Source organism: Henckelia pumila, chromosome 4 (genome assembly GCF_033568475.1).
Source record: "Henckelia pumila isolate YLH828 chromosome 4, ASM3356847v2, whole genome shotgun sequence".
Lineage (NCBI taxonomy): Eukaryota > Viridiplantae > Streptophyta > Magnoliopsida > Lamiales > Gesneriaceae > Henckelia > Henckelia pumila.
In genome coordinates, this window is record NC_133123.1 from 205,814,257 (window position 1) to 205,833,849 (window position 19,593).

Here is a 19,593-nt window from a genome sequence, read left to right on the forward strand (position 1 = left end):
TTGGAAAAAATCTTTAATCGGAATAATTGAATCCAGTCTGGCTCATGGTCCAGTTTATTTTGATGTGTATCCAAATCTTTCTTTATCATTAACTGATATAAATATTTTAGATTCTTTAACATTAAATGTTAAGACTCATGGTTATAATTATTCTGTTGGAATAGAAGTCATATGTATATGTTATCATATTTATTATAAACCTCTTTATACTTTAAATCCAATGTGTAAAAGAATTGACAAAAAGAATAATAAAATTGTTCTTATTGAGACTAATTTCAATAAATCTAAAATAACTACCCGTAGATCTATTAAATGGGAAGAAATAGACTTTTCATCAAAGTGGACTTTTGAAAATTCTATTCCTAGAAATCCTATTTTGAATATGGATTTACAGCATGAAATACAGACTAATGAAGGATCTGTTAATATACAATTTCAAAATAAAAATTATTTGCCTATTACTAGATCTCAATCTGTTAGATCTTATATTTCTCCTCTAGATTATATAATTGATATTTCTCAATCTTCTAGAGCTTCTACTTCTCAAATTCGAGAAGAAGTTAGATCTGATTTCTCTAAAAATAATAACATTGAAGAGGTTATTATAAACAGAAATAATATTGTACATGAAAATGTCCAGAACATTACAGAATCAGATACTATCTCAGAAATGAATTTTGTTTAAATGGATAGTACAACCAAAATAGATTTCAGTAAAGGATCTAGAGCAAGAGCTCAGATTAATAAAGAATTCTGTGATCATAAATGGAAATCTTTTAGAAAATGGTATTTTAAGAGTTTTTCCAAAAAAGAATTTGATTATATAATTAATACTTTTTATAAAGATTGTGCAGAAAAAAATAAAATGATTTATTTTGTTCCCTTGTTTATAAAAACCTTTCTTGTTGATTATATTTCTGTTATAGAAAGAAATTATAAACTTTCTTCTGGAAATATTCAGAAATCTGTGTATCCTCCACAGAATTCTTTTCAAATAGAAAAGAATGAAAATGTTTTAAATTTTAATGCGTTTTCAAAAATATTTGAGGATGATATGTTGTCTGTTACTATTAATCATATTAATCAACTTTTTGAAAAGCAAAATTATACTAATTTATATCTTATTCTTTTAGGAGAAGAATTGACTTCTTTAAAAAAGAATATCGATAATATTTTATTGGTCATACAACAGATCAAGTCTAATGTACACATTGAAGAAAAGAAAGATAGAAATATAGTTTCCATAGCTTCTTCTTCTATTCAATCTCCTCCAAAAATACAAGATTTTAAATTTAAATCTTCTGTTTCTGAATTTGAAAAAATTTATCAGAAAAATTTAAAAATATGAATATTTCTGTTATTAATAATAATGAATCATTTAGTAATAATAATACTGATGATGATGATACATATAAAATTCAAAAAATGAAATGGGCCGATAGGCCAACTCAAAATCGTTATTACTATTCTCGTCCTACTCCTTTGGATGTTCTTAATGAAGAACAAGAGTACATTATAACAAATAGTTATAATGGGAAAAGCATTTATGAATGGAATGCTGATGGTTTAACAGATAAGCAGATTTATAATCTTGCTCATAGAATGCTTATGTATAGTAATGTTTGTAAAAGTGCTGGTAATACTGATAAGAATATAGCAAAAATGCTTATTTCTGGTTTTACAGGCCAACTTAAAGGTTGGTGGGATAATTATTTATCTCAACAACAGAAAAATGATATTTATGATTCTATTAAAATAAAAAATAATAATCAGACTGAAAATGTTGTTTATAGTCTTATTATGACTATTATTGAACATTTTACTGGTCGTTTTACTGATAATAGTGAAAATATTAGAACTCTTTTGAGTAATATGAAATGTAAGACTCTTACCGATTTTAGATGGTATAAATATACTTTTCTTTCTAGAATTTATGAATTACCGGATTGTAATAACAATCAATGGAAAGCCAAATTTATTGATGGTCTTCCTCATCTCTTTGCTGAAAGAGTCAGAAAAATTCTTCGTAAAGATAATATTTCTATTCAGTATGATAATTATACTTACGGTAACTTAATTAGTACTTGTATTCAGGAAGGTTTATCTTTATGTAATGATTTAAAATTAAATAATCAGTTAAAAAGACAAAATATTTTTGAAAGAAAACAGCTTGGTCATTTCTGTGATCAATTTGGGATTGATATACCCAAGAAGAAGATTCATAAATCTTTAGATAAACCTCATAGGAAGAGACATTTGTCTAAAAGACAAATATTGAAAAAACAAAAACGAAAAAAATTTCGGAATAATCAAAAAGATGCGAAGAAGAGACAATTTTGGAAAAAAGATAAGGATAAAAAGCCTTTAATTACCTGTCATAAATGTGGTAGACCTGGTCATTATGCTAATCAATGTTGGGCTAAGGAGAAAATTAAATCTCTAGATATCTCTGATGATATTAAAAATACTTTATATGAAATTGTCATGAAAAATTATTCTGAAGAATCTCATACTTCTGATTCTAGTCCAGATACTGATGATATTATTAATCTTGATAATGATTCTTTAAATTCTTCAAAAAATTGTGATAATTGCATCCAAGGTCAGTCTTCTAATTGTTGCAATTATATTAGTAACAATGATGATGATAATGATGAATTTTATAAGTTAAAATCTCAATTTGAAGATTTAAGTATTAATGTTTTATCTGATGATAAAATTATTGAATTTTTAAAATTAATTAAAGATCCTAATCTTCGTACTTCTATAATTGATCATATTGATAACAAAACTTCTACTAGTTATACTTATCTTTTGAAAAATGATCAGACTTATTTTTTAAAAGAAATAAGAAAACTTTTAAAAGAAAAACACAGTGTTAATACTCCTGTAACTTTAGATAATTTAAAAATTGAAATTGATCAACTTAAACAGCAAGTTGTTATTTTACAACATGAGAATATTCGTTTTAATAGAAGGATTTCTGATTTAGAAATGCCTGAGTTAGATAATAGTTCTAATAATGTTTCAGACCAAGAACAACATTTATTTGTTCTTAGTAAAATAAAATCTCAAAAGTGGTATACTAAAATAACTTTATTAATTGATAATAATTATAAAAAAGACTTTATTGCCTTAATTGATAGTGGAGCAGATTTAAATGTTACTCAAGAAGGAATAATACCTTCAAAAAAATTTCATAAAACTTCTCACTCTCTTTCTCATGCAGGAGGTGAAAAATTACAGGTTAATTATAAATTACCAAAAGCTTATATTTGTAAAAATAATACTTGTATTCAAACAAGTTTCTTCTTAATAAAAAAAACCTTTCTACTCAAATCATTATTGGTTTACCTTTTCTTTATAAAATTCTGTCAAGAAAATTAAAGAAAAAATTAAACATATTCCTTGCTTAATGATTTCTAATCCTAGTTGGGAGAAAATTGTTGAAACAGATGCTTCTGATATAGGCTTTGGAGGTATTTTAAAAAAAATTAAAACCCCATAGTAAAGAAGAATATCTTGTTAGATTTCATTCAGGAAAGTGGAATTCTGCTCAGAAAAATTACTCTACAGTTGCAAAATAAATTCTTTCTATTGTTAAATGTATTCTGAAATTTCAGGATGATCTTTACAATCAGAAATTTATTATTAAAACAGATTGCAAGTCTGCAAAATATATGTTTAATAAAGATTTTAAACATGATGTTTCTAAACAAATGTTTGCTAGATGGCAAGCTAATTTAGCTCTTTTGATTTTGAAATTATTTATAAAAAAGGAGAAGAAAATTATCTTCCTGATTTCTTAACCCGTGAATATTTATCTAATGATGGCAGGAATGAATAGGGGTCGTGGTGAATTTTCCTCTTATAGAGGAAGAGGAGGAAGAGGAAAACCCCCAAATTATATTGGCAATGCTCCAAGGCTGATAGCTCAATTTGGAAATCAACGTCTCATGGGCCAACATATTTCTAGTTCTTCTGATAGTAATACTATCCAAAAAAATGATCCTTTATATGATGAGTTTCAAGAATTCTTAAAACAAAAAGGTAAGAATAAGGTAATTCTTGATTCTGAAGAATCTTATGCAAATATTGCAAAAGAAAATGAAAATGATTCAGTATTATATACTGAGAATAAAAATAGAGAAATCATTCTTCTTGTAGAAGAAAAAGATGATCAATGGAAAAATACTCCTTGGATTATCATGGATAGATATCTATCACATACATCATATGTTCATGGTGCTTATAAGCCAAGAGGATATTATGAAACCCTCTTAATCTCTACAAAAACGGTGGAAATTACCCATTTTCAGAGTAATACTCAGCAAACGGAAAGTTATAACTTTTCCAAATTTATTATTAAGAAAATTATTTCTATTGAAGAATGGGAAATTTCTCCACTAGTAGAAAAATAATTCTATTCTACTCAAAAACAAATTACTTTTAAATATAATAACTGGGATTATATACAGAGTTTTTATACAACTATATTCTATGAAAATTCAAAAAGAAAACATTCTTGGTTTTTGAAAATATGTGAAAATAATTCACATGATAATATTCCCAACTGGTTCATAAACTGGTGGCAATTCTTTGGGCCTTCATCAAAAATTTTACCTGAAAAATTCAAAAATTACTTTGAAGATTGGATCAGATTCTCTCCAAGAGTTATACAGAACATGACTACAAATTGGATCAACAATAATTTATCCTACAATTTCTTTATTGAATTCGGTATCCCATGGATCTGGAAATGGCAACCAGAATTTGGTTATAATGATCATGGAATTCCTTGCTTATGGAGGAAGAGCTTATCAAAGTTTTGGGAACAATTGCTCAGAAATGATCTTGAAACTGGAAAACCACATGGCATAGATATATTACAAAAAATGGAAGAAAATATCTCTCAATACAAGAATGATTTTGCACAACAGGAGAAGGGAAAACAATCTGATGTGATAAGTCCCTTCAAAATTATCACTCAGAAATATCAAGAAATCTACTCAAAAGAACAAATGATCGACTTATATGTTGAAGAAATGAAAAAAGATTTGTTTAAAAATATTGGTAACACTGATACAAAATCTGATCAGTCCATGAATTCAACTGACAGCCACAATCAGTTTATCAAATTAATGCATATGCAAGATGGACAGGATCTCGAAGATGATGATCTTGAAGAAAATCAAATTGATGAAACTTTTGAAAAATTAAAAGCATCGCTAAAGTCCAAGATTGGATGAAAAAGGAATCCTTTAAGATAATATATCATTTTCAACTTTTATAAAGTTTGTCAGAAGTTATTCTACTTTTTCAAGATGTAATAATGCATCTTTTTATTATTTTAATAAAAGTAGTTTTATAAGTTTAGCTTGGAATCCGGGGTTGATGTCCGGCTCTTCCTATTTATAGGTGTATTTTGTAAGTTTAGAGGCACGCTTGAGTTTGCTCGCCTCTCTCTTTTCTTTCTCTCTCTATCTCTCTTGTAATAAAAGCCTTTTTGGAAATAAAAGTAGGAAGTTTCTGTTTACAATCTTTGTAAGTATTTCTCTTTTTATTTTGTCTATTTCTATTTTCTTATTTAATTTAGCCTATTAACAGGCTAAATTCTCTTTTCTAGATCATAATTATCCTACGAAATGACCATGGTATTGTAATGGTTTAAGATATTATGGGGATCTAAAGGGAGGTTAAAAAATTTCTATAAGGTTCGAGGTTAATATTAAGTAAATAAGATTCATGTACTACCCTTCAGCTCGTGTTTGCCTTGAAATGGCTTTTAGAGCATTGTGGGTATTTGTTTTGAATCTTGATCTACTTAATTAGTCTCGGTAAACTTCTTATATATACTATTCTGGATCTTGACACATGAGAATCATGGAATCATGGGTAGGTTCTCGATTAAATTGGAAAAAATTTATTATTTAATCTTTTTTACAAAAAATATATAAGGAGTTTATCGAGACTAATTAAGTAGATCAAGATTCAAAACAAATACCCACAATGCTCTAAAAGTCATTTCAAGGCAAACACGAGCTGAAGGGTAGTACATGAATCTGATCTACTTAATATTAACCTCGAACCTTATAGAAATTTTTTAACCTCCCTTTTGATCCCCATAATATCTTAAACCATTACAATACAATGGTCATTTCGTAGGATAATTATGATCTAGCAAAGAGAATTTAGCCTGTCATTAGGCTAAATTAAATAAGAAAATAGAAATAGGCAAAATAAAAAAGAGAAATACTTACAAAGATTGTAAACAGAAACTTCCTACTTTTATTTCCAGAAAGGCTTTTATTACAAGAGAGATAGAGAGAGAAAGAAAAGAGAGAGGCGAGCAAACTCAAGCGTGCCTCTAAACTTACAAAATACTCCTATAAATAGGAAGAGCCGGACATCAACCCCGGATTCCAAGCTAAACTTATAAAACTACTTTTATTAAAATAATAAAAAGATGCATTATTACATCTTGAAAAAGTAGAATAACTTCTGACAAACTTTATAAAAGTTGAAAATGATATATTATCTTAAAGGATTCCTTTTTCATCCAATCTTGGACTTTAGCGATGCTTTTAATTTTTCAAAAGTTTCATCAATTTGATTTTCTTCAAGATCATCATCTTCGGGATCCTGTCCATCTTGCATATGCATTAATTTGATAAACTGATTGTGGCTGTCAGTTGAAGTCATGGACTGATCAGATTTTGTATCAGTGTTACCAATATTTTTAAACAAATCTTTTTTTATTTCTTTAAAATATAAGTCGATCATTTGTTCTTTTGAGTAGATTTCTTGATATTTCTGAGTGATAATTTTGAAGGGACTTATCACATCAGATTGTTTTTCCTTCTCCTGTTGTGCAAAATCATTCTTGTATTGAGAGATATTTTCTTCCATTTTTTGTAATATCTCTATGCCATGTGGTTTTCCAGTTTCAAGATCATTTCTGAGCAATTTTTCCCAAAACTTTGATAAGCTCTTCCTCCATAAGCAAGGAATTCCATGATCATTATAACCAAATTCTAGTTGTCATTTCCAGATCCATGGGATACCGAATTCAATAAAGAAATTGCAGGATAAATTATTGTTGACCCAATTTGTAGTCATGTTCTGTATAACTCTTGGAGAGAATCTGATCCAATCTTCAAAGTAATTTTTGAATTCTTCAGGTAAAATTTTTGATGAAGGCCCAAAGAATTGCCACCAGTTTATGAACCAGTTGGGAATATTATCATGTGAATTATTTTCACATATTTTCAAGAACCAAGAATTTTTTCTTTTTGAATTTTTGTAGAATAAAGTTGTATAAAAACTCTTTATATAATCCCAGTAATTATATTTAAAAGTAATTTGTTTTTGAGTAGAATAGAATTCTTTTTCTGCTAGTGAAGAAATTCCCCATTCTTCAATAGAAATAATTTTCTTAATAATAAATTTGGAAAAGTTATAACTTTCCGTTTGCTGAGTATTACTCTGAAAATGGGTAATTTCCACCGTGTTTGTAGAGATTAAGAGGGTTTCATAATATCCTCTTGGCTTATAAGCACCATGAACATATGATGTATGTGATAGATATCTATCTATGATAGTCCAAGGAGTATTTTTCCATTGCTCATCTTTTTCTTCTACAAGAAGAATGATTTCTCTATTTTTATTCTCAGTATATAATACTGAATCATTTTCATTTTCTTTTGCAATATTTGCATAAGATTCTTCAGAATCAGGAATTACCTTATTCTTACCTTTTTGTTTTAAGAATTCTTGAAACTCATCATATAAAGGATCATTTTTTTGGATAGTATTACTATCAGAAGAACTAGAAATATGTTGGCCCATGAGGCGTTGATTTCCAAATTGAGCTATCAGCCTTGGAGCATTGCCAATATAATTTGGGGGTTTTCCTCTTCCTCCTCTTCCTCTATAAGAGGAAAATTCACCACGACCCCTATTCATTCCTGCCATCATTAGATAAATATTCACGGGTTAAGAAATCAGGAAGATAATTTTCTTCTCCTTTTTTATAAATAATTTCAAAATCAAAAGGAGCTAAATTAGCTTGTCATCTAGCAAACATTTGTTTAGAAACATCATGTTTAAAATCTTTATTAAACATATATTTTGCAGACTTGCAATCTGTTTTAATAATAAATTTCTGATTGTAAAGATCATCCTGAAATTTCAGAATACATTTAACAATAGAAAGAATTTCTTTTGCAACTGTAGAGTAATTTTTCTGAGCAGAATTCCACTTTCCTGAATGAAATCTAACAAGATATTCTTCTTTACTATGGGGTTTTAATTGTTTTAAAATACCTCCAAAGCCTATATCAGAAGCATCTGTTTCAACAATTTTCTCCCAACTAGGATTAGAAATCATTAAGCAAGGAATATGTTTAATTTTTTCTTTAATTTTCTTGACAGAATTGGTATGCTGATCTGTCCAAGGGGAAGGATTTTTCTTAAGTCTATCATATAAGATAGCAGTATCATTAGCTAAATTCTTAATATAGGCAGATATATAATTTAAACTACCTAAAAATCTTTGTAATTGAGTCTTATCAGTAATAATATCTGGAAATTTATTACCAAATTCTATACTTCTTTGAATAGGAATAATCTTACCTTTATCAATATTATGACCTAAAAATTTAATATTGATTTGAAATAAAACCATTTTGGGTTTATAAATAACTAATCCATTTTGAATAATAAGAGTTTTAAATATGTTTAAATGTTTAAAATGAGTCTCAATATTTTTTGAGAATATAAGAATATCATCTATGTAAACAATAATAAAGTCACTATAAGGGGTAAAGATATCATTCATAATCTGCTGAAATTCTGAAGGAGCATTCTTCAGACCAAAAGGCATAACATTCCATTCATAATGTCCTATCGGAACATTAAAAGCAGTTTTATATCTATCATCCTTATTAATTTGGATCTGCCAAAATCCTGACTTTAAATCAAATTTAGAAAATATTAAGACATGTAATAGTCTATCAAAAAGATCTTTTTTATTAGGAATAGGATGCCTAATCCATTTTAAAACTTTATTTAAAAGTTTATAATTTATTACTAGACGAGGAACACCTCTTTCAATCTCAGAATGTTTATTGACATAAAAAGCAGTACAAGACCAAGGAGATTGAGAAGGAGTTATTAACTTTTTATCTAAAAGAGATTGAATTTCTTTCTTACATAATTCTAAATATTCAAAATTCATCTGACAAGGTCTTGCCTTGATAGGAATATTCTTTTCATCAAATCTTTCTTCATAAGGAAGAGAAACAATATGTTTCTTACGATTCCAAAAAGTATTGGGAAAATCATTACAAATTTCTAAAGAGAATTGGTTATGAAGCAATTTAATTTTATCTTGTAGTTTAGGATTTTTCAAAGTATCATCAATAGTTAAAGAATTTATTTCTTCTTTTAAAGAATTAATATGAAAGATTTTTCTGTCAATATGATCTTGGATGAAATTTAAAATTTTTAAATAAGGTTTAGTAATAAACTGAAAGTGAATATTCTTACCTTCATAAGTACCAATTATACCTGTAGGATTTACAGAAATAATAGGATAGATTTTATAAAGAAAAGGTAAACCAATAATGATTTGAGTAGAAAGGTTTTTTTTATTAAGAAGAAACTTGTTTGAATACAAGTATTATTTTTACAAATATAAGCTTTTGGTAATTTATAATTAACCTGTAATTTTTCACCTCCTGCATGAGAAAGAGAGTGAGAAGTTTTATGAAATTTTTTTGAAGGTATTATTCCTTCTTGAGTAACATTTAAATCTGCTCCACTATCAATTAAGGCAATAAAGTCTTTTTTATAATTATTATCAATTAATAAAGTTATTTTAGTATACCACTTTTGAGATTTTATTTTACTAAGAACAAATAAATGTTGTTCTTGGTCTGAAACATTATTAGAACTATTATCTAACTCAGGCATTTCTAAATCAGAAATCCTTCTATTAAAACGAATATTCTCATGTTGTAAAATAACAACTTGCTGTTTAAGTTGATCAATTTCAATTTTTAAATTATCTAAAGTTACAGGAGTATTAACACTGTGTTTTTCTTTTAAAAGTTTTCTTATTTCTTTTAAAGAATAAGTCTGATCATTTTTCAAAAGATCAGTATAACTAGTAGAAGTTTTGTTATCAATATGATCAATTATAGAAGTACGAAGATTAGGATCTTTAATTAATTTTAAAAATTCAATAATTTTATCATCAGATAAAACATTAATACTTAAATCTTCAAATTGAGATTTTAACTTATAAAATTCATCATTATCATCATCATTGTTACTAATATAATTGCAACAATTAGAAGACTGACCTTGGATGCAATTATCACAATCTTCTGAAGAATTTAAAGAATCATTATCAAGATTAATAATATCATCAGTATCTGGACTAGAATCAGAAGTATGAGATTCTTCAGAATAATTTTTCATGACAATTTCATATAAAGTATTTTTAATATCATCAGAGATATCAAGAGATTTAATTTTCTCCTTAGCCCAATATTGATTAGCATAATGACCAGGTCTACCACATTTATGACAGGTAATTAAAGGCTTTTTATCCTTATCTTTTTTCCAAAATTGTCTCTTCTTCGCATCTTTTTGATTATTTCGAAATTCTTTTCGTTTTTGTTTTTTCAATATTTGTCTTTCAGACAAATGTCTCTTCCTATGTGATTTATCTAAAGATTTATGAATCTTCTTCTTGGGTATATCAATCCCAAATTGATCACAGAAATGACCAAGCTGTTTTCTTTCAAAAATATTTTGTCTTTTTAACTGATTATTTAATTTTAAATCATTACATAAAAATAAACCTTCCTGAATACAAGTACTAATTAAGTTACCGTAAGTATAATTATCATACTGAATAGTAATATTATCTTTACGAAGAATTTTTCTGACTCTTTCAGCAAAGAGATGAGGAAGACCATCAATAAATTTGGCTTCCATTGATTGTTATTACAATCCGGTAATTCATAAATTCTAGAAAGAAAAGTATCTTTATACCATCTAAAATCGGTAAGAGTCTTACATTTCATATTACTCAAAAGAGTTCTAATATTTTCACTATTATCAGTAAAACGACCAGTAAAATGTTCAATAATAGTCATAATAAGACTATAAACAACATTTTCAGTCTGATTATTATTTTCTATTTTAATAGAATCATAAATATCATTTTTCTGTTGTTGAGATAAATAATTATCCCACCAACCTTTAAGTTGGCCTGTAAAACCAGAAATAAGCATTTTTGCTATATTCTTATCAGTATTACCAGCACTTTTACAAACATTACTATACATAAGCATTCTATGAGCAAGATTATAAATCTGCTTATCTGTTAAACCATCAGCATTTCATTCATAAATGCTTTTCCCATTATAACTATTTGTTATAATGTACTATTGTTCTTCATTAAGAACATCCAAAGGAGTAGGACGAGAATAGTAATAACGATTTTGAGTTGGCCTATCGGCCCATTTCATTTTTTGAATTTTATATGTATCATCATCATCAGTATTATTATTACTAAATGATTCATTATTATTAATAACAGAAATATTCATATTTTTAAATTTTTCTGATAAAATTTTTTCAAATTCAGAAACAGAAGATTTAAATTTAAAATCTTATATTTTTGGAGGAGATTGAATAGAAGAAGAAGCTATGGAAACTATATTTCTATCTTTCTTTTCTTCAATGTGTACATTAGGCTTGATCTGTTGTATGACCAATAAAATATTATCGATATTCTTTTTTAAAGAAGTCAATTCTTTTCCTCTAGATTATATAATTGATATTCCTCAATCTTCTAGAGCTTCTACTTCTCAAATTCGAGAAGAAGTTAAATCTGATTTCTCTAAAAATAATAACATTAAAGAGGTTATTATAAACAGAAATAATATTGTACATGGAAATGTCCAGAACATTACAGAATCAGATACTATCTCAGAAATGAATTTTGTTTAAATGTATAGTACAACCAAAATAGATTTCAGTAAAGGATCTAGAGCAAGAGCTCAGATTAATAAAGAATTCTGTGATCATAAATGGAAATCTTTTAGAAAATGGTATTTTAAGAGTTTTTCCAAAAAAAAAATTTGATTATATAATTAATACTTTTTATAAAGATTGTGCAGAAAAAAATAAAATGATTTATTTTGTTCCCTGGTTTATAAAAACCTTTCTTGTTGATTATATTTCTGTTATAGAAAGAAATTATAAACTTTCTTCTGGAAATATTCAGAAATCTATGTATCCTCCACAGAATTCTTTTCAAATAGAAAAGAATGAAAAAATTTTAAATTTTAATGTGTTTTCAAAAATATTTGAGGATGATATGTTGTCTGTTACTATTAATCATATTAATCAACTTTTTGAAAAGCAAAATTATACTTATATATCTATATATACATATACCGTAATATATATATACATACATATATCTATATATTTTATAATATATATATCTATATATGTACATATATATATATATATATATATATATATATATATATATATATCGTAATATATATATATACATACATATATCTATATACGTATTTTAAATTCTATAAAAATAAATTTTATGGTGTAGCGATATTGAAATATTTTCTTATGCGGTTAGAAATTAAAAATACTCAACATGAAATAAACCATACGATATAGAGAACCTGACTCTGATACCACTGTTGGATCTCGGATCTCTATCGTGCCCAAGGCGCAGCGGAAATTTAAAAATTATTTTGACGTTCAAAATATGCTTGGACACTCGTATGGTTTAAATAAATATACGTAGGGTGTTTCAAGAATTTTACCTATCAATCTTAAAAGATTGACGATGGCTCCAACTATTTCGAAACAATTTCGAAAATAGCTCTTGTTGTAAATCCCTATGAATAAACAACTGGATTTTTCCTCCTTTCTTCAAATCAGGTCCACGACCGGATTTCCTGTTCCTCTTCTAAATTGCACTTAAAAGAAGAAGAAATTTTCGTTGAAAAATTGAAGAAGATGACTGGCCGAGAAGAAAGTTTTTAGCAGCAAAGAAACATTTTCTTTTCTCTGCCTTTTCAGAGAGCTTCGAGCAGAGAGAACGAAAAATTTTCTGTGCATCCAATGCACTTAATTTTCTTCTTTTGTCAATCCCTTCAATCAATTGATTGAAGGGATTAAATGAGATTGTCGGCTATTATTGCCGACAACTCATTTAACTTTTTTTTTTAATATTATAATAATATAATATATATAAATATATTATTATAAACATAAGGTCCCACTATCATAAATATATATTATACATATCCATATATATATATATATATATATATATATATATATATATGCATTTATATATATTGTATGGGTCCTTAAATTCAAGTCCAACTCCGAAAAATTAATTAAACCCTTTTAATTAATTTTGCTCTCAAATTTTCTATAAACCTTTATAAACCATTTATAAAGCTTATCTATCGATCCAGTCAAATTTGTTCATCATACATTCAACTCTTTGAATTTATTATCTCAACGGGAACAAGAAAATCAGTACTTGTGTAACCCTCAATGGTTCAGGGATACAGCTAGCTGTGGGTCCAGGCTTACCCTTATTAGTCTCATTCTATGCATCAACTCCTTGATCATAAAATGTCAGAACTCATTTATGATTTAACCCATCGAATCATGGTAAGAGCGTTAAGTAGCACCGCCCCATGATTCCCTAGGTATCACTGATAGTGCATGCAAGAACCAGTCGATTACGGTTAACGTACAGTACAGTCCCTTCATCTCATATATCCCGATCGAAACTGCAACCATTGGTTCATCGAGGGTTGCACGTGAATTTCGATAACGATGTGATGTCTTTGAGAATACATAGCGGCATCGCATGTGTAACTTGGTAAACACTTTACTCTACTACACATCTTACACTCTGGCCAGAGATTCCATGCACTATTATCTCATTTTATCACATAGGATATCCACACCCGTAGGTGAGCGGTGAATCCCCGACTACAATGCACTGGCTCCTACATGTGTCGCAACTGCACCCAACCTCGCCACCTGATGACCCTCATGGAGTCGGTAAACGAGTCAAAGTAAAGTCCTAGCATGTAGAGCCTCGGTGTACAACCATAACCACGGACTTATCCACTCGATGAATGATAACCACTTGGGAAGTTCGAGGGAGGGTAGTTCAGTGAACTCATCGTATGTGCACCAATCTGTATGATTGAACATCTCTATGTCCATACCAATGAAATGTGGTACACATCATCCCAGATTTTAGCTCGAGCTCGAGCGATCCTTATCCTTATTTTGGAAGGCTCAATCGACTAGGAACTTGATTTAGAATATACAGTAATTAATAATATGTGTTTCATGATTGTCATCACATGTACAATCTCGTATCTTACTATAGTATATTCAAGGTCTTTATCTATGCAACTTGCATGGGTATACAGATAAAGAAAATGCCAGATAAAAGATTAATTATATTAAAATAAAGATTGTTATTACACTTGAGTCAATAAAATCCCTGACCAACATTTGGCTTACAGGGCATCTACTCTAACACTAACCAGCAACGGTGATTCCAAGCACGATAGTTCATTTTTGAATTCTACAATAAAAATGAACATATCACGTAAAAAGTATAATCTGTCAATGTTAATAAGGAAAAAGCAGCACATGCCCTCGAATAGGAATTAGATAATGTCAAGTTATAGGCAATCATCAAAGGTGGATTCTACTTTGACCAGAGAGGGTAAATCCTTGATGTCTATGCCAAGTCAGTCAAGGAAAGTAAATCGGTGGTTAATCTGCGTACTATTAGGTATCACCACAAATTAGCAGCTGAAATTATCTTCATGCAGATGGAAACGTGAAACGAGTGCACAAACAGAAGAAAACAAGTGAGCAATGAGAATTTACCATTTCTCAAACAAAAAAATAAAATCTTACAAAGAAACCTAAATGCCGAGGATGCATGGAAATAAATCATTAGATATCACATATATCATTTTTCCACGCAGTAAATCACAAATGTGGAAAGAAATGAACCTCGGCTATAGTTTTCACTAATACAGATTCTCTTTCCACAATCTCTTACAGGTTTGCACACTTGTCTGCTATCATCTTGATCACCCAACCTCCTATCAGTGTGAACCTCATTACAAGGTAGACTCAAAATATGAAGGCACAAATTAATCTTAGCATCTAGATGCAGACATTCATGGATGCATATGAAAGCAAACAGAATGTACACACAAACACACACAGATACATAAAGATGATTAAGAATGTATTCTACATGTGGCTCCAAGCACGTTCACTCTTTGGTGCACAGGAGAGAACCAAATTTGATAACATTAGTTCATCCATGAACAATGGAACCTGCTGCTTCCTTAATATAACTAACTTCCTACTAGTACAAAAAGCACACAAATTATATTGTCTATGACAGAATTGACTAGGGGTGGAATGTTGCAAAGCACAAACGACAGAAGCCAACCGCTCTCTTCAGACTAGAACACCAGCATAAAGGTACATGACAGAAGTAAAGGCAAATTAAGATCACATACACATTCAATCAGTTCTTTGAATGCTTTATCTTGCGACCAATTCTTCAAAGAAGAGATTATGCCACCAAAAGATACACTTGGAGTTCCTTCACAGCACTAAAAGAGAGAAAAAAATTCAACGGGAACTCCCTTGGAATTTTGAAAAATTCCAGTTCACTTCACAAGATGTATCCAAAATGTAAGGTTCTAAAAGTAACCACCAACATCACAGTTGAGTTTAAGCTATTCAATATAGAGGAGATGAAAGGCATTCCTCTAGCTTTGCTAATTAATCCTTCAATAAAAACTGAATTACTTGCAAGCACAATAACTTTCAATTCCCAATCGTGAACAATGAAGTTGAAAGCTTACACAAGCTAAAATTTTTGTATTTTGTGGGGGTGGGAACAGCAGCAATCGGAAGAGACGAAGAGTACAATAAACAGAACTTTGGACTGATCATGCTCACTTGTGGAACTACTCTCTGTAAGAGAAGTATTAGAAAATTGAGGGAAAGAAATCAGTATAATTCAGTTGATTGAACAGAAGTTTCAAATTTTTAATGTCATTTTCAGGAAAAGCAATTAATGCTTCAGAAGATCCAACAAATTGCACGAGATATAAACAGGTTTCATTCAGCATATCTATCACCAATATGAAGCTCGGAAAATTGAATTGCATTTTGTCAACATGATTTAAAATTAAGTTTTTCAGATTAACACAAGTCACATCGTACACAAGAAAATAGACCTGGAATTCCATGCAGTGCCGAAATCACAGCTCAACAGAACAAGAACCCTGTTGTGTCTCATCATTTCACTTTCCACAATGTCTAGGTCAGACTGTGAGCGCGTCAATGTGTTAACATCGGTGGATTCGTTGTTCTGTCCATGAGAGTGTAATAACATTTTATATTGTCTAAAGGAATCCATGAAGGCATCTTTAGCACACCATACAGTGGAATTAAAGCAAGTGTTGATATACAAGTATGTGATGGTTTCGATATAGGTGAACCATTGGCCTCTTCATCCAGTGCAGCAAATTGGGATGGATGAATAAACCCCAATTCATCACTGAAAGAATAAATATCATTCATATCACAAACAGAATAACCATATCTGACTATATGACCCTAACGTGATTGCAAAATAAAGAATCCTTAATGATGACAACTGGGGACAGCACATTACACTAGATATTAGAACTACATGACACCAGATAAAAAATCCAACAAACATAAAGAATCTGATTCGATAATCTATTTGTTCTGAAAAAAATTTATTCAAAGATGCGTGTTTCATCAACTCGCACCAACAAACAAGGTGACAGCTTCATCAGTCTTAATGGTTGAGAAAATTCAAACATCAGTGTATCTTCTGATTTATTAATTTGTGATCAATAGCAGAAGAAAAACATGGGTTATCTAGTAAAAGAGAAAATTACAAAAATCTACCTTCAAGATTTTATCCAATGCATAACACTATCAATCATTATGAATAATTCATATCCCTGTAGGTTTAGCAAAATGTCTAGTAGGAGCTAAAAAAAATGGCTATTTACCATTTTAAATATCACTTTTCTCCTTGCTACCCCCTTGAAATAACCCATTAAGGTCATAACCTGAATTCAACCCTCCAAACAACACAACAGCACAACATCATTATCTTGTTGAGCAAGACGTAGTGAAATGATGCATCAATTTCGCGAAAACCTTGGAAATCGATATGGGATTTAACCAAACACGAAAATCATTACATAATATCATATGGCATGCAAGGGTGAGTATCCAGAATAGCCTCCAGTTGGCCCAACAAATGAGACGAGTCAACAGCAATTTCATCCATTGCTCCTGTTGGAAGCAATGTATATGAAAATATGGTGTAATTTATCGGTTGTGAAGATGATCAGCATCACAGACTATCACTTGTGGTGGGGGCTCCATAGTTTCATTTGTTGATTAGCTTGAACCCTCGACTAAATTCGAATAAAAAAGAATCCATCATTGAAATCATCGTATCATAATTCAGCAATCGTGATACCAAATATCGTTCCCAGATCCAATATCAAACAAGCCAAGCCACCTCAGACATCAAACAAATATTAGAATTGATCAATTCAAAAAATGTAAAAGAAATTCGTTTCCAAATACATGGTAGGTCCGGTAGCCGGGTATTTACCAAAAAGCTATAGCCGATGATCGTTATTGCAATTCCATTTTTGAAACGTCCAAACACTACTTCTCGTCTCCACCCAAATTCCACTCTTTGCAATTCAGAATTGTACATATGACATTGGGTTCTAATACCAATTATACGATAAGAAAAAATATAGCCTTGGAATCTAGAATATTTTAAATGTATTCTTATTGAGCGCTCAAATCTTTTTAACAATACATCACATGTCGACAACTCTTGAAACAGAGTAGCTTGACACGTTTGTACCCCACTCGCCTAGGGTCAGCCTCTTCTAGTCGGTCGGTCGTCGCCTAGGCGGTCGCCTAGGCGGTCGCCTAGCTCGATTTTTAGAACATGAAATTTACTGAGAAAGAAAGCAAAGGATAACCAAGTAAATCACAAGCCTCGTAACAAAATCCACAGCCCAGATGTTCAAACACGCAAAATTGAATAACCCTGAAGAATCGGATAATGATGTATATTTTCCAACTAGAAAATTTTCAATAAGCCCTGATTCACATATGTTGTAAATAAACGATTTTCATAAGATAATTGACAATTAACTTCCCTCAAACAATTTAAATGAGTCAACCTAGTCGAGGACAACGTTATTACGAAATCATTTGCTTGGTGATCTTCTGTTTGTTTTCTTTCATTCTTGTTATATTTAATTTTCGTTTGTTTACCTTTTTGGGACTTCAGCTGATGTTGGATTCTTATGCTAAAGATTATTAAATGATATATTATTATTACAATACTAATCAAGTTTACGCTAAAAGTCAAATAATTTTTTATTATAATAAATAATTATTTCCAACACCTTTTCCCAAATACTTTTTAAAGAATTCCACTTGCAAAAATGGCTCTCAAAGTTCGGTGAATCACCGAGTGTTGGGGCAATAATTGTGTATGTTACAGAAGTGGTAACATGTGGCATATTGTTAAAAAGATTTAACCTCTAGGTAGGAATACATTTCAAAAATTCTAGTGACATCATCCCAAGTTTATAGTTTTTCTAATTGTATAATTGGTATTCGAACCCAATATCATACGTCCAATTCTCAATTGCAAAGACCGTATTTATTGTGTGGGGACGAGAAGTTGTCATACGTTCAATTCTCAATTGCAAAGACCGTAATTATTGGGTGGGGACGAAAAGTAGTGTTTGGACATTTAAAAGATCGAATAGCAATAATACCATTGTCTATAGTTTTTTGGTAAAGAGCCGGCTATCGAACCTGCCATGTATTTGGAAACCGATTTCTTTTACATTTCTTGAGTTGCTCAATTCAAATATTTGTTTGATGTCTAAGGTGGCTTAGCTTGTTTGTTTTTTGCATTCGGCAACGATATTTGCTATTGGGGTTGTTGAATTATGATTCGATGTAGTTGGATAAATCAAGTCATATATGTCGATTTCTATAGGAGCCAATGGACTCATCTCATCTGTTGAGCTGACATGAGGCTATTCTGGATACTCATCCTTGCACGTAAGTCATACGATATTATGTGATGACTTTTGGGTTTGGGTAAATTCCATCGATTTCTCCAAGGTTTTGAAAAATGAAGTATCTTTTCACTATGTCATGCTTTGCAAGCTGATAACGTTGTGGCTGTGTTTGGAGCTGTCAAAACGGGCTAACGAGATTGCGGTCCCACAAACCGTCACAGCCTACTATTGAGAAGGGTGGACTGGCCCACTTTTTAGGTGGATTGAGAAAACACCAACTCAAACACATCTATTATAGGTGCCAAGACAGCCTAACCCGGCAGACTTATATGCAATTTGACGGGTAGGGACG

The 19,593-nt window shown here is 29.9% G+C and overlaps 1 pseudogene; it reads right to left on the reverse strand.

The window, feature by feature from the left end:
• Positions 1-18,112, reverse strand: part of LOC140862662 (uncharacterized) — a 36,399-nt pseudogene extending 18,287 nt beyond the window's left edge.
• Positions 18,113-19,593: the final 1,481 nt, after the last annotated feature.